The sequence below is a fragment of the Sipha flava genome, unplaced genomic scaffold, assembly GCF_003268045.1.
Source record: "Sipha flava isolate LNK unplaced genomic scaffold, YSA_version1 244_pilon_pilon, whole genome shotgun sequence".
Classification (NCBI taxonomy): domain Eukaryota; kingdom Metazoa; phylum Arthropoda; class Insecta; order Hemiptera; family Aphididae; genus Sipha; species Sipha flava.
This window is the reverse complement of record NW_020272892.1, coordinates 141,486-158,823: the sequence shown is the minus strand read 5'-3', so window position 1 is coordinate 158,823 and position 17,338 is coordinate 141,486. Positions and strand designations below refer to the sequence as shown.

Sequence of the window (17,338 nt, the reverse complement as noted above, 5' to 3'; positions counted from 1 at the left end):
AATACATAGTTTTAATTAAAATATTTTAATATAAGATAATACAGTAATTCAAACCAATAATGTGAAAAAAAATTGCTTTAATAAATGCTCTGAACTTTTTTTATTACCTAAGTGTATTAGTAAAAATCTGATCTTTCCAACAGTAATTAAGTCACAATACCCGATACTATATGTTTTCATTAGAAATTTATTAACAAATACTGCTACAAATTGAATGAATATATATTTTAAAATGTCCTAAAATTTTCCCTTCATTTCGGAAAAACTTATAAGAAATTTAAAAAAAAATTATTATGTTTTGAGTTTAATTTTCTGATTTAATTATAAACTTTGTTAAAATTTGTTTTTAATAATGCGATCATGAAAAACAGATTTAAGATCGATAAACATTAGTTGTAAAAGTTTTTGGGAAAGAAAACATTCAATTTTACTTTTTAAGTACCTCAATTTATAAAACCTATAAAAAAAAATCAGATGGACTTTCTATTTTTTTTAATATTGAGTGAAATTACATGAGATTAGCCTTACCTTAAAGTTTTTCTTTTTTCAAGTTTTTTGCTTTATTTATTAGAATATTATTGAGAAAATCTGATAACAAATTATCAAAAGTGCGAGTACATTATGTTATACCTATACTTTCTGTGTCTAATTTATTATCGATAAAGTTGCTATAAAGAACTTTTGGTGTAAGTTTAAATTTCTAAAGTTTGATAATGGACAAAGAAAGAAAAACAATCGTTGGAAAACACATTATTTACCATAGTCGAAATCGAAAATATCAATTTATCAATGTAGCTAGAATAGATAATTAAAAACGATATATTAAATACCTACCTAATATACAAGTAAATATTAAATACATGTACATAATTTTTTATCCGTTAGTCATTAGTTAAGCGTTTCTTTTTCATAAAAAAGGATAAATGATATATCGTTTTATTTACTTATTTTTTTTTTTTTTTTTAATCAATCGTACATCATAACATTATTTTTACTTACAATCCTACAAGTATTGGACCACATACAACCATAGTTTGTATATGTTTCTGACAATGATACTTGAATGCTTACGTATTAGTTCAAATTAAAATAGCGTAATTATTAGATTTCAACTTCATAATTTTGATCATATATGGATTATGACCAAAATTAATAATTTTAATTTGATTCCTATAAGATAATAAATTGCAATTTTAAACACTTTGTTTAATTTATTTAGCTATATTTCAACACATTTTATATTGTTGAGCGAATGCAACTAACTCAATGTATTGTATTCCGAACATTTATGTACAATATTTAGAAAGTATAATTATATAATTTTTATTCAAGTCTTAGTTGAAATACTTAGTTGAAAAAAAAAACATATTTATGTGCTTATAAATATCGTATCATTTCGTTGTTTCAATATAGATATTCTATTAAGATAATTAATCGAATCTTTGGAAATTCAAACAGTCTCTTTAATCAAAGTAATCAATAATTAATTTCTAATAAAACTATAAATATTTTACTTCGATTCGGAGCGAACGTATTTGAATTGTATATAATATACATAATATTAGTAATATTATCAACTTTTAGGGTTGTGAAAACATAAATATATTTTAAGGAATATTAATAATATAATATAATACAAATACATCCAATTTACATATAACCGCTATAAGCATAAATTAAACTTTATTCAAAAACTACCTTACCTTTATGAATTATCCTACTAAAATAATGGTTTTAAAACACTCAAAACGCTAGAATTGTCTTTAATATTTAATTATGCGACGTCGAGGTGTTTTAGTGTTTTAAGAATTAAGTAGTATAGAAAACAGAGAGGAAAAATACAACAAATTCATAATGCTCATTAAAGAACCACTATGAACGATAAGTCCACTTGTGTGGTCTTCCTTTTAATTATTATGTATAATTAAGTATTATTAGAAAATATCCCTTACAAAAAATGTTCATGTACAGTTAAGATTTTAATGATAAAATGTTTTTTATATTTTATTTTTCATTATTTATTTATTTTTTTTTTTTTTTTTTGTACATATTAAATATAATCTGTTTAAATACAAAAAATATTTCAGGAAGAATAGAACCTTTTTTTTTCAATTATGAGATATATGTAACTACAACTATACTATGAATATTCGTACACCTACGACCACATAATTTCACTGTTAGGCTAGACGGAAAAAAATTATTATGAATGGACCATTATTTAATCTATATATATATATATATATATATATATATATGTCATAATAATAATAATTACCGTTGAGTAAAATAATTTAATAAATTACTATCGGCTCCCAGTTCAATCTCATTTCGTTGTATTTTAAATTTAACATAGTTATTTTTTTGCGCACAAATTCAAATTAATGGCTTTAATTAGTATTTCTCTATTATTCTCTGCGTCTAAATTGTACAGATTATACAATGGAATAGAATAAAACCACTGACTTTTGGAACCTATAAAATATAATGAATCACTTCGCTGCGTCTATAAACTATAGTATTAGTACCATCCATTAACACGTATGGATATTATGTACACTTCATACCAATATAACAATCATAAACACCGAAATTATATGTAATATATGTGTACAATAATATATTATATAAATTATATGCAATGCGTTGTTTAATTTATTTTTAACTATGATTAAACATCTATGATCTGAATTATCGTAAACATTTATGCGCACCGATTTCAACTCGGCGAATTTTTAATTGCTTAAACAATAATTATTATTGTAAATATATAATACAGTAGATACTACTACGATATCACGTTTATATATTCAAGCAAGATAAATTTTAAATTTATAAGATAAAGATCGTAACAATATACTTAGTTTCTATGTCAGCTATTATTGTATACTGATAACCGGTGCCGTATTTAAGAGTCAAGTAGATGTGCTTGCTAAATACACTGTTGGTATAAGAGCACTCTAAAGTTTATGAAAAAAAAATAAATTCACGAACACACCCTAAAAATTCCACCTACGCGTTAGGGCGCTACATTTTTATTAGCCCCGGGCGTCTGACACTGCTAATAACGTATATTGTACATCCAAGGTAAATGGTCAAACAAACTTTGATGTCTAAATTATTGCGAATTGTTATTGAAATTAATAAAATTAATAAAACTGAGTGATTTCACATCTGAGCTAATAATACATTTGAGTACACTCATAAACGGGATGAAAAATCAATTATAGACTTAACGAAATGGATTTTAAACATTCAGTGAATATTCGAAAAATTGTCAGTGCACAGCTATGACTAATTCATACGGGTTATTCAGATGTATTTTTTTTTTATTTGCTTTCTTTGAAATATAACTAAATTTAATTGCGTATATGTAACGATAAATAGAAATTTAGGGCGCGATTAAATTACAGGGTATTAATCATTATGTGCCCTACTTTACTGTGCTTACTAACTTTAAAATATTGTAATATTATATTGACAATTTTATCCAATTAAAATTTTATTGCGTCAAGAACAAATTTACATAACAATGAATATATTTGTTTTGTAAGTAAAAAAAAATATTCAAAATAATGTTTAACGTTCCACGTATAGAATTCAAATTAAGTGTATTTTCTGAAAATTTTACCACCGCACATTTTACGATAAAATCATTGGCAAATATTTCAATTCTTTATGATAGTTAAAAAGTTTTCAGATATGAATAATTTTTCTCAGACCTCAACATCTTTGTGTAACACTGGAACCTGCGGATTTTTACTGCAAATTGTTTAGACATTAATACGGGGTAGTAGCATTTTTATGTCAGGTTACAGTTAAGAATGCCGGAATCGTGCTTGTATCGAATTCTCATGATTCTATAAAAAGACATTAAATACCAATGAAGTAAATAATATATTAATATAAGTATTTATTTCACGACAAAAACCGTTTATATGAAAACAAATATAATCATGTCCACAAATTCTGATTAAAGTGATAGGAACAAATATTATATATATGTGCCATTTAAATGCGTTTATTCAGTATTTTTATACATCTAGCACATTGATTGTGTAAACTAATATAATTAATTTATGACCATAGAAAACTTAATTATAAGTATGAAAATTATTTTTTTAACACAATTAAAAATAACAATATATTAAAATAATTTTTTCACCTAAAGCAATTTATTATACTTGAAAAATAAAATTTTAATTACAGTTATAGTTATAAATAATGATTTTTAAGGTGAATATTTTGGTTTTAAAATTAAAAATATCATATATTAAACTTAAAAACTTATTTTTAGTGCAATAACTTTGTTTAATATGTTATTTTCCTTAAAAATATTCATTCAATATTATATGTATTTTATTTCAAATACAAGCTATAAAAATTATTTTTTAGAAAAACATTTGATAGAACCATTATATTAAAACAACAATATTTGATCGTATCTGATTACATAAATATATTTGAATGAAATAGTATTATAATATTATGTAAATTACACTTACGGATTATTTTAACGATATTATTTAGTACTACAATTTACAAATAAAATTTTTATAAAATGTTTTACTTAAGACTTAATTCACAATTGTATACCGAAATTGTGCATATTTTTACATTCTAAGTTTTAAATCTTCAATTGTTCGTTGTAATTGGAGCTTTAGCTTATCAAAAATCAACTGTGTATAATTATCAATTAATTAGTTGTTATCACAATCTTCATCACGCATAAAAGAAACAACTCTTAAGTGAGCTCATCACCAAACTACTTAATTATTATTTTTTTTTTTTTTTTGTTTAACAACAAGTAACATTTGGTAATATAAATATTTCTTTTATAAATCATTATTTAATTATTATAACTAATATTTTACATATTAGTATCAAAAATCATATTAATCACTTGTGATAAATTATAAAACGAATACTATTTCTAATATGAATTTAATTTTCAAACAAAAAAACTTAACATAAAATTACACAATAAGTACTTTTTTATTTATATATGCATACTTTTTCTCTTATCTTTTTCACGTGATTCATTTTAAAATATGATTGAATAAAATATTAAAAAAAAAAAAACACATATGTTAATATATGTTTACTAATTTAATTACTTTAAACTAATTATTTCATAAATATTTATATATTTCGTTTGAACAGATAACATTGATTATAGATTTTAGTTTTTATTTGTGGGTTATTCATTTGAAGTATTTGAAAATACGATCATTACCAATCCACAAAATGTATTACCGGATAGTCGAAAGGATACAGTAAATCCCACCAGATTTGAGTTTAAAATAGAACATAAAGTAACATTTAAGTGCTATTGCTAATTTCAGTTTCAATTTTCTAGTCATTAATACCCATTGAATGTATAGTTTGTAATATACTAAGGAGTGTAAAGGAAGTAGTCAAAGGAAATAGTTTGAAAAACGAGATGGGTTTATATACAAATATATATGCGTGTGTGTGTGTGCGCGCGCGTGTATTTATTTAACTACATACTTTTGTGGTAAATGTAAACAGAAGACAGTATACTCCATATAGAAATAACTTCAAACGAAAATTGCGTTTTCATCTTCTAAGTACTGTTAAATGATAGTAGAAAATGTCGTTAGATAGAAGATTATATGCTAGATAACTATTGAAATGGTTCACTATGTCTTTTATTTTTTTCTATCCTAATCAATTGCAGTTCAGTTTAAAACATTATGTTTGATTTTCTATAAGTTTCTCGAATTTTCTCGAGCTCATTGAAATTCATTTTTCTCAAACTATGTGTAAATTGCTGTTGTTTAAACTTATTGAAAACTTAGCACCGTATACATAATAAACATCGATCTCACGCGGTAGAAACGCCATGATTTATACCCAGGGATGTAATAAGTGAATTTTCGTGGCCGATCCGGAAACAAGTTACTATTATACCGCAGGCATCAAATCGCTTATATCATCACTTCTGGTTACGATTTGCGATCTTCTTGGATTTCGATGTGGCTGTAAAATCATGAGCTACATCACTAAGTGCAATGCGTTTTACCTGACTTTCAATAACGACCGAATTCGCTTACACTATAATACTAGTGCGATTCTGATAACAGATCAAACGAAGTACGAATTATTTTTCTAAACTTATGATGGTGTTCCACCGGCTTAACAATAAACCATCGACTGCGAACCGGATAGGGAGGGATTACGATGATAAATACGTGCGCGTAATATGAGCACAGTAAAAAAACAATATTTTAATCAAAAAAATATAAAATAAAATAAAACTATTGCCGATAAAACAACGTACGTAACCTTGACCTCCATAAATTGAAATAATACATTTTTTTTTCCAATATTTAGCATGTAATTAGCATGTATTTGCATGCCAAATTTTGTAATTTTCATGATTTTCATTTAGGCATGGTATCAAAAAAAAGTTAGGGGGACTGGAGACACGTATATCCAGCCCCCCCCCCACCTACCATAAATAATACATTTAAATGTTTTTTCTATGCCAATATTTAGCATATAATTATCACGTGTTTGCATGGCAATTCTAGTGTTATCCGTTGGTTTGCAAAATCAATTAAACCGATTTACACGTGTCCCCCCCCCAACACAAAATATTTTGAATTCCAAAATTTCTTCAAGATCAGGAATCAAATTTGAGTCCAGGTCAGTATTAAGTTGGATAAATTAAAAAAAATATGCAATTGCATGAACATCCGAGCCCTACTTATTATACTCTGCACAACTAAATGGGGTTAAGTTGCATTCGCAGCCACCAGAGGGGCAATATTAATGCAAATATTTTTATGAATTCTTAATACCTATGACTACAGGTGTCAAATAAGTCAAGAACGAATATTCTGCATTGACCCTAACCCTCAGTTCTAAGAGTTAAAAATAATCGATTTGACGAAAAATGGATACAAAAATGTAGTACAAATCTTAACTGATGCTGACCGCAGCGGACAGTGAAAATCTTGCAATATTTTACAGTGACCGCGAAATTGTACATACCATTTTTCATGGTGAGCGATAATTATTTGGAAACTAAGAAACTCCCAAAAATTTACAAAATAAAATTCTGAAACACTAATTTTTGTAAATTTTATTTCCCAATGTATTAGTTTCCAATACATTATATACGTCCAGTTTAATAATAATATTAAATTAAAAGGTGCATACTTTTTTCATTGCCATTTAAGTCTATGACTCGTTCTTTAAAAGGCAATACTGCGTCGACAATCTTTAATAGCTGAACTGCAAGTTTCCTTCCAACCATTTTAGAGTCCAATTCTCGAGGGGTAAAATTAAATTAAATTACACACTTTTCCACAGATATTCAGAAAAAATAATATAAAATTAACAAAGATTTGTATGATAACTGTTACACATCAAAAACCAAATGCTACACTGTTTAAAATATTGAATAACTGAAATAAACCTATCATAAGTATTAAATATTGGCTATTTATGGACAAAAACCTATTACTATTTATATACCCAAAGTAATTTTATTATATAGCAGTTATTGAATCGTATAAATACCAACATTATTTATTGAAATCTTAGAGTCGTATAAATAATAATACTATAAAAATTAAATATAAACACCAATTTTATAGTAAAATGTTTATCTACTGAATAATAATTTATAATACAATTTTATCTAAGCAAACTAACGTTATAAATTAAATGAATAATATTATACTTTGCATTTTCATTTACATAAATTTCATAGAATACTGTCAACTTTTAAATTATAAATAATATAGGTAACTGTACATTATACATACGTGCAAATCGGTTTAATTGATTTTGCGAACCAACGGATAACACTAGAGGTTTGGGACCAACCATGCAAATACATGCTAATTACATGTTAAATATTGGCATAGAAAAAACATTTAAATTTATTATTTATGATAAGTGGGGGGGCTGGATACACGTGTCTCCAGCCCCCCCCCCCCCCCCACCATTTCTAAATGAAAATCATGCAAATTACAAAAACTGGCATGCAAATGCATGCTAATAACATGCTAAATTTTAGCAAAATAAAATGTATTATTCCAAGTAGGGGGGTCGGGGTTACGTACGTGATAAAACGTATTATTTAATTTGAAGTGTACAATCAGCGGCGACCATTTTTCCCGGCGCACGATTTCAGTTTCAGGCGATACACTCCAATTGGTCCGTGCGGCGGCGGCAGAGTTTATAAAAGTGCGAAAAAGTGTAGTTTATTCGCAAGAAATATGGCCGGCGGATTCGGCTCAGTTCCAAAACAACGGAAACGGAGTGTGACAAACTCGTTACGTGTCCGTTAAGCGATGTCACAAGGATTTCCCCCGGGGGTACGCGCGCGTCCTGCTCCTGCAGGATGAGTTTGGTTTCTCCTGAAATCGATCGGTGAACGACATTATTATTGCTTCCACGCCGCAGACCCTCCTACCATCTCACCTGTCGGCGTGGCTATGAGGAATCCATTAGTCTCGTAGCGGAATTTGGCAGCAAAACGTATTCTCGACCCCACGTAACCCACCCTACCGCGTAGCCGGATCGCACGAAAGTAGTTTAGAAGTTTATGGTGGCGGTGGTGGGGATGGCGGTTGTAACGATACCGAGGGAATAGGAATTGTACTGAAATACGTACACGCACGAGTCGCACACTATTATTGTTTACTTCGAAAGCTGGAATTCAAACCGAACTAAAAAGCTCATGGCACTCAGGTGACGTAGATTTTTGAACGGTTGTAAACACATACCTTGTTTGTGATCAACACAATTTCTCCATAACCATACCATTATATAACTCCGACCTCTAAAATTTTATAAAAAATAAAACACGACGTATTAATTGTCATCGGACTCGTTGATATCGGAACATGAAACTAAACTTTTTATTTTTTCACGAACCGGTGTAATTTATTTATCAATTAATAAAACTCTGCGGAAATGGGAATTGTACTCTGCAACACGTACTCGCACGAGCCACGTACTGTTGTTGTGGATGTAAAACTCAAACTTAAAATCTTAACTCAGAAACTGGTACTCGCGTGGTGAAACCCCGGATTTTATAATGATCGTAAACACGTATTTTGTTTATGATAAACACGGTTTTCTCACTATCAATATTAGCTCAAGACTATAATTTCAAATAAAACTCACTACTTTAATTAACATCATGCTTTCTTTAATATCGTAATTTGGCTTTAGACTTCACAATCAAATTAAAATTTAACGAGCCAATATATTTTTTTAATTTTGTAATCAATAGTATCTACAGCATAATTTTTCTCTCCGTTTACGAAAGAATATTACTACTTAAAAGTTAAATATAATTTTGAATAATGTAATTATAGAAAGGGAAACAACTTTTTACTCAAGCGAATATCCCGATAGTAACTGCCTATATGACAGTGTACATTTTCAAACATTATTTGCTACAGAATTTATATACAATATAAACATTAGAGGTAAATCACATTAAAGAAAATATACGATTCATTTTTATTTTATTTTTTTTTAATTCAAAGAAAATATAGTATATTTATTTCATATCTGCATTGTTTAGAAACTATCGTATTTTAAAATATTATCTATTTACATAAAACACTGAAAAAAAAATTATAAATTCTATAAACTGTAGTACTACAAGAGATTAATAAATATATTTAAAAGAATAATATAGCAATATATGTACTATATCTTTTATATGAAATAATGTACTTTATATAACTAATATTGCAATGATCAGCTATTTTTTAGATTTTGGGTTAATAATTATTAATTATTTTCAGCCAATTGAATTTAAATGGTGAATTAAATATGAAAACATTTTCAAATTTTATTCTACTTAATTATAATAAGGACTTGTATTTAATATTGAAAATATTGTCACATATTTGACTTTTATAAATAAATATTCTAAATCATATATGCACCCACCAACTGTCGTACATTGATGATTAAATTAATTATTTTTTTCCTTAACTGCCTGTTGTCAGTTTATCATAACACGAACAATGCAACATTTTTGAATAATACTACAAATTGGATTATATTTTGGGTGAAATTATGTTCATTAATTGTTATCTGAAATTAGGTTTATATAAAAAATACCAAGTATTTATGGTTTAAATATTAAAATTATATGGTAACATCTTGATCGATTTTATGAAACGTCAAATTAAAATATGAGAAACATTTTTTACATTTTCTCTTTTTTTATTCCAAAAATTATTTGAAAATACATATTATTTGTTAAATTGAAACTAAATAATAAAAATTGGTATAAATGTTGATTTTATTAATTGTTCTCAGTTAATGTCTTATAGCTTACAATTATTGGTTCTCTAATTTTATACAAAATTATTTTTATAAACAGAAAATACAATATGATATTTCTATACGAATTATTTATACTAAATGTTTCGTTCGCTAATGTATGAAAAAAAACCTGCACTATGAATTTATAATCTATATTACATTTATTAATAATCTACCATAATTTTATAATAATATTATATACTATTTTTATTTTCCATTTTTCGAAAACAACGTTAAATTTTTTCTTCTGAAATACATAGCAAATATAAAATAAAACACACTCAAGCCATTAACACTTTATCTTAAAGCCTAACATTTTTACTGTCTTAACGATTTTGAACAATAATTGGTTTTTACATTTGCACTCAAAAGTAATTTCCAATGCAATAATTTAAACAAAAAAGCACTTTGCTTCGAGTCAAAATTCGTTTAAAATTTACGAAAAAATACCAGTTATAAAACATAAATAATTTGTTTATTAAAATTACAGTTTTTTGATGTAGCTTAATTTTTATTTAAAAGCGCATATTTTTCAATAAATGCATTTATTATGAAAGATTAAATGTTTTGCGTTGTTGACGTAAAAAGCAAAGGTGTATAGGCAAATGTAAATTTCATAACAAATCTCAACGTATAATTTTCGTTAAAATTAAACCGAATAAAAACCATTGGTTAACGGTATTTAGTGTGTGCACAATATAAAACTCGATGAAATATTTAATATTATAGTAACAGGTGGTTGTGCATAACCGTAACGATAATAATTGAAGTTTTCAGTTTTATTTTATAATAAGCATTAAAAAGCAAGCTCGCTAAATATTATAACATCAAATTCATCGAAGAAAAGCAAAAATAAGAACTCTACACAGTTCAACAGAAATATTATTTGAATGTCGCGCTGTTTTCATTGTCAAGGGGATTGAATAACGAAAAACGTGAATGACTTCCAACGCTACGCATCTCGCGCGTGTCTCACTGAAGGATGTCGAAAATATGAAGATCGTATAAGTTGCCCGTGCGTGAATCGCCGTTCGGTGGCGAAAGTTCGTTGAATCAATCGTTTTCATTTTAATTTTTCTCATTTTTTTCGTACTGCGAGACGGTGACCGTCAACTCGTACGTGATTTGGGAAACGATCAAAAACAAAGTTAATGTTCGAAAATTGAATTTTATTCACGTTCGAGGGACTCGTTAAGTGTCAGGCCACCGTTAAGTTGGCCGCGCGCCACCGCTGCCGCTCTCAATTCACTCACGGAGTGTTAATCCGAAAGGAGAATTTGCAGCTGGTTCAGCCAGCCGAACACGATACCGCGGAATAAATCTGTGGAACACAATGTTTCTGGTCCGTTGAACCGCTGTTGGCAGGGGACGTATTCATATGTTTACCGCGGTCGTACGTGGGCCCGCGAAAAAGCTTCGCGTAAATGACTGTAAAATGTGAATTCATAATATTCAAGGGACCGTAAAATAAAAATTCAAAGTCAGCAATCACTGTCTCCGGACTTCTGTTATTTCGTTATTTCTCAGATAGATAACTGTCGGACAACATCAACGTTATATACTCGTTGAACCACGAAGTATTATTAATATCACTACCGAATTTATAATAAAATATATGTGTCCTGTCCGTCAGATAATTACCGCACTCGTTTAGGCCTGTAAAAAATCGACGCTCAAAATAAAAAAATATGTATATTTATAATATCTTAGGTAATTGTGATTTCTAAGACCATTGAATTTTTTACATACACAGATACGTGATCCTTATTTTTAGAACTATTAGTGTCTATGTAGACGCAGCTACTAGATGTGATATTTTGCATTGAATTTGATTAAAAACTGTTTTCAACAATTGAAACAACAAGTATTGATAAATTGAATTGGTAACTTATTTTGGTTAGTTAGGAGGTTTATTTATAGTTTAAGTTTAATTTAAACTATTACATCGATGTCCACGTATGCGCTATCAGTTTTAATAATATAATGGCGTATCTATAAACTTAAAAATCCATTCTGAAATTAAATTTTAAAATCAACGATCACCATCAATCTTCGATTTATTTCATTTTGGTTTATTTCTCAGATGACGACAACATTATTCATAAAACAACCAGTCACCGAGTGTCAATTATATAACTAGCTTAATACAATTTAAAAAAAAATATATCACTTTTAGGATAAACACGTATACGCATTCAATTTACAATAGTTTTATTATGATGAATCAAGAATTTAAAACATAATTTAAAAACATTCCTTTTTACAAATGTGATACCCCTTAAAACAGAACAATCAGTACCTACGTGTAAATACAATATAGGCTGATGAAAAGTGTTACCGTTGACCGGTAATTTAACTATCATAATCTGCTGGTTTTTTTTGTATTTTATTCAAAGAGATTTAGTCTTTTCAATTAAATTTTCAATGAAACCTTACGTACGTACATTGCATTAAATTATTCAAAAACACACGCCCGCTCATTTGTATATCTATTCATGTATTAGAATTATTATTTTATATTTGTTTATAATGTCAGTGTTTAGAAAAAATATTTGTATATTATTTTAAAAAAAATATATTTATTTTTTCTCGAAATAATGTTTATTAAATTTCATTGTTTCTACTTCAAACGCATTGTATTTTGTATAAAAACTTTTTCACAAACTTTTTTTGCGTTCCGCGTTAAAATATTTACGATAGAAAGTTTTATCAAATGCACCTTCTTCATTACTAAACTGCTAAAGACATTTTATTTGCTTAAAAGTTTGTTAGATGCATGACGAATTTTCGAGGTGCTGAACTCTCAGCTATGCTCATTAATAATTGTCATAGCATTAAAGGTTTTAAGACATATTAAAATCTAAGTTGTTTACGTTTAAAAGCGTGTATTCGCGTAACTCAAAATGCTATAAATACATCAGGAGTTGATCGGTTGAATAGTCATTTAATACGGATTTAATTATAAAAACTTCTCTGTGGTCTCAGAAACCGGATAAACCAGTAACGGCTCTTCGAGTAAACCCATCGTCATCTTATTGATGACAGTGCTCTGACTCAAACACTACCATGAACTGCATCCAAATTATTTACTGTAATATATATATATTGATCAATTCTCGATATTTTGTTTGATTTAATTAATTTACAAGTTGGGAGCTCAAGAATCATGCAACACGCGTAAAGTATTCATTATTTAAAAAAAAATACCATTAAAGTGTATATGATGAACTGTATGCGTTGCGCGAGCGACGCGAGTTGGGTGAAAGTATAACACAACAGTTGAAGTTTTTGTTTTGAGTGTAGAGTTTAAAGTTATCTGAAGTTTAAATTGTATTCAACATTTGGCGTGTCCTTCAAGACATCTAAGATTTATTCGTAGAAGTTTGAACGTTTTTGTATTAAAATAGTTTGGCGAACGAAAAACAATCGTAATGTAATTAAATTGGGAAACTGTTTATAAATATAACAAATGTAATGTTGTTTATAGTATAAGCATTGGTTAAATCAGTTGCAAGCATTTATGTATAAAAGGAACCTTATATTCTAAAGTTTCTGTAAAATTCATAATATATCTGCAAACTCCGAGGTAAGCTTAATTTAATATTTTTATACGGGTCAGTGTTACTAATTTGGGATTAAGTAAATCGCTCTGAGTGTTTTATCTAATTAATAATTATTATTTTAAATGCAACTTTATCTTATATTTTGATATAAATAGTTTCGGTATAATATAGGCGTGTGCGAAGAATATGCAGGATATGCAGCTGCATACTCTGAACATAGAGTTTTGTTTCTAAAAATACCAATAATAAATATAAAATATGTTATATTTCGTCTTAAAATTTATATTGTACGATTTTGTATTTAATTACTATTGTATTTTTATATTCTGTACCAGACATTTTTATTTATTTTTAAAACATAAATTGTAAACTAATGCAATAACGATTAATTCACAAAGCAAAAAAATGGCTATAAATTTAAATCCAGAAGACATTTTGGATGATTTCAAAAACTCAACTGAACGCAAAATTGTGTTCAATGATAATAATATATCAAATTTCTTTTATTTTCATTGAAATATATGACTATGTTTTTGTTTATTTATATTATTTAAATATATTACACAAACCATTTCAAGTGTTATAAATTTAATTTTTTTTCCTTAATTAATTTTAAATTTTAATTATAAAAATATTTACAAGAATAAATAAATGGCTATTCAGTATTTTTTTTTATTTTTTTATTTTTTTTTTAAGGGAAATATTAAAATTTAAAATCATACAGTCATTTAGGTATTTGTGTGTATATTTTTACCAGCATTTTGAACGCTTAAAATAACTTTCAGTGGAGAAGAGGACAGTGGCAACCTTTTGCATACCCTGAAAAAGAGATCTGTACACGCCCATTCGATGTTCTAACCTTTTTAAAAGGTACCCATAACAATCACTTAACATTTTAGGATTAAAAGTATAATTGAGAATGAAAGTTAAACATGTATACCTAAACGGAAAAGTGTCTATTCCGGTATTTTATCATCAACATACTTTTCGGTTAGTTTGGATTAAATAAACAAACGATTCTCGTAGAAATACGTTTTATTAATTAACCGACGACCAATTAATATAAAACTAAACGGATATTCACTAATATTAAATTAAACGAATATTAATAAATATTATTTGTATATTGATTATTATTTGGGCGAAATCTACATAAAATAAATGTAATATGTAATATAAAATAATGTAATGTTACATCGAAGAAATGAAATTAAGGGTCAGTATCTGCAGGATAACCTCCACGCTCACCGGTAGCCGATTATATTATTTTCAGCCAATTACTTATTTTCTATCGATTTTTACTAGAGGTCTCGATTAAAAACGTTAGTTGATATGTACATGAACATGAAGTTCGTTTACATGTAAATAAAAATTTGTATACACGCACAATTAATGCATGTGAATTTCACATCTATATTCACGTGATTAAGTGTCATTTATGTGTTTGCGATTATAAATAAACGATGAACTGACTTTAGTTTGTATAGTACTACCCAGATTCAAATGGTTTAATTTTTAGGTTTATTGCAGTTAGGTATACCTGTTTAAATAAAATAAAATGAGTACTGGGAGAGTCTATTAATTTATCTAAAAAAAATAATAATAATTTTTATTACAAAATTGAGTATTTTTATACACTCCATCCTAGAATTAGTAGAACATCCCGACGATATCCCAGCTAAATATAGTAGCCCTATAAATGACCCAAATATGTTATAATAAAATTATTAGGGATTTCGCATAATTTTGATAAATTTAATTTTTAATTTAAAACATGAAAAACAATATGAAATATTGAATATAAAATGTTACGAACTCAAAATTAATATTATTACTCTAAAATACACGAATATACCTGTACAAGTAAATTCGAATTTTTATAACATAAGCTTTAATAGAAACTGATGTAAATTCCACGTGAACACGTGTATAAGTATTTTCCCGGCGATAATAACTCACTTATGTCACTTTGACATGTACGACGGTTAACTCCAACGTACACCTTGTTACGTTACACATAAAATAAATATAAAATTCAATATATACCCAACCGTCGCACGAATACAATAGAAAACTTAAAATACAATGAAAATTATAAGCATTTTATTTAAATACACTATTCGACGATGAACGTTTTCACATCCTAACCACCGAACACACAATTATTTTTGCTTCTTCTGTTTCTTTATAATACAGTTTAATCTAAATAAAAATAAATGTTATTTTTCCACAGAAACATACCAACTAATGTAAAATTGATTAAAAATATTTTCATATTAATAACTTCTGTCGACGTTTTAACAACAATTAATCTGAATTGCAATCAAACCAATTTCGTTACTCTTTATATATAAAATTCTCGAGGTTACAATAATGTGTAATTTTACACTACGTGGTATGTTCATTGTTTGAACGTAGTATAATTTTCACTTTTTAAAATAAACAGTTATTTATTGTTTATAATTATTAATATTCATTATTATTTTAACATATTCGGTTTGTTTGGAACGTTGCAGAATTGAATACATAATAGTTTTCCTGTTATTCTCATTGCAGAAATATTTAAAACAAACTTGATTATATGTGAACCCGTTTGTAGATTAAATTATTAATAATGATATAAACTGACACGCTTAAAGAACTCAAGGAACACGATATATTGTTTTAAATGATATTGCTCAATTTAGTTAAAATAAAGTTATAATTTTAATATATTTGAAATTCACTGAAAGAAAGTTAAGTCATATAAAATAAAACGAATTGACTATACAATAAAACGGTTTAATTTTTTGTACGTTTCACTTGGACGTTTTTCTTTAATCCAATCAATTTCTAATTATTTCTCATTTAAATATTCTAGTTTTGTTATTTGGAGAAAAATATATTAAAACATTTAAATTTAAATGCGTGCAACTAATAATCAAATTAACAACGTATGATTAACGTATTTAATTGTTTTGTAATTTTTGTACGTCAATGTACTGCCGTGAAAAAAATTTTGTCTCTTTATAGACAAATCGGATCGATCGTAAACAATTTTTTCATAAAGTACAATAACATCACTAAATTGTATGCAGTGATAGTATCAAAATACTATTTGCGATCTTCCCGATAGCTCGATCATGGACGTTTGGTCATAGTGGAAGGGAATAACAGTTTATCAAACAGGATAAATTTCTTGAATATTATTTGATACGTAAGAAAATAAAAATAATTACAGAAATGTAAAATGTTTCCAATATTCTTACAGAAACTTGTAAAAATATACAAAAAACGTATATTTGTCTACAAATTATAATGCGCTGTAATTATAAAAGTACCATTATATTAAAAACCTTTACATTTTTTATTTCAGAAGAATTAATTTTTAACTACTTCATTTTGAACTATCTAAAACTACTAATCATTAGATCATTGATTTATATTTTTATACTTTGCTTAATTAC

General features: G+C 27.1%; 1 protein-coding gene across 1 annotated transcript in view; it reads left to right on the top strand.

The window, feature by feature from the left end:
* The window catches only part of LOC112684186 (NACHT domain- and WD repeat-containing protein 1), a 217,523-nt gene that overhangs the window by 132,115 nt on the left and 68,070 nt on the right, over window positions 1–17,338 (top strand). The gene's annotated exons all lie outside the window — the stretch shown is intronic.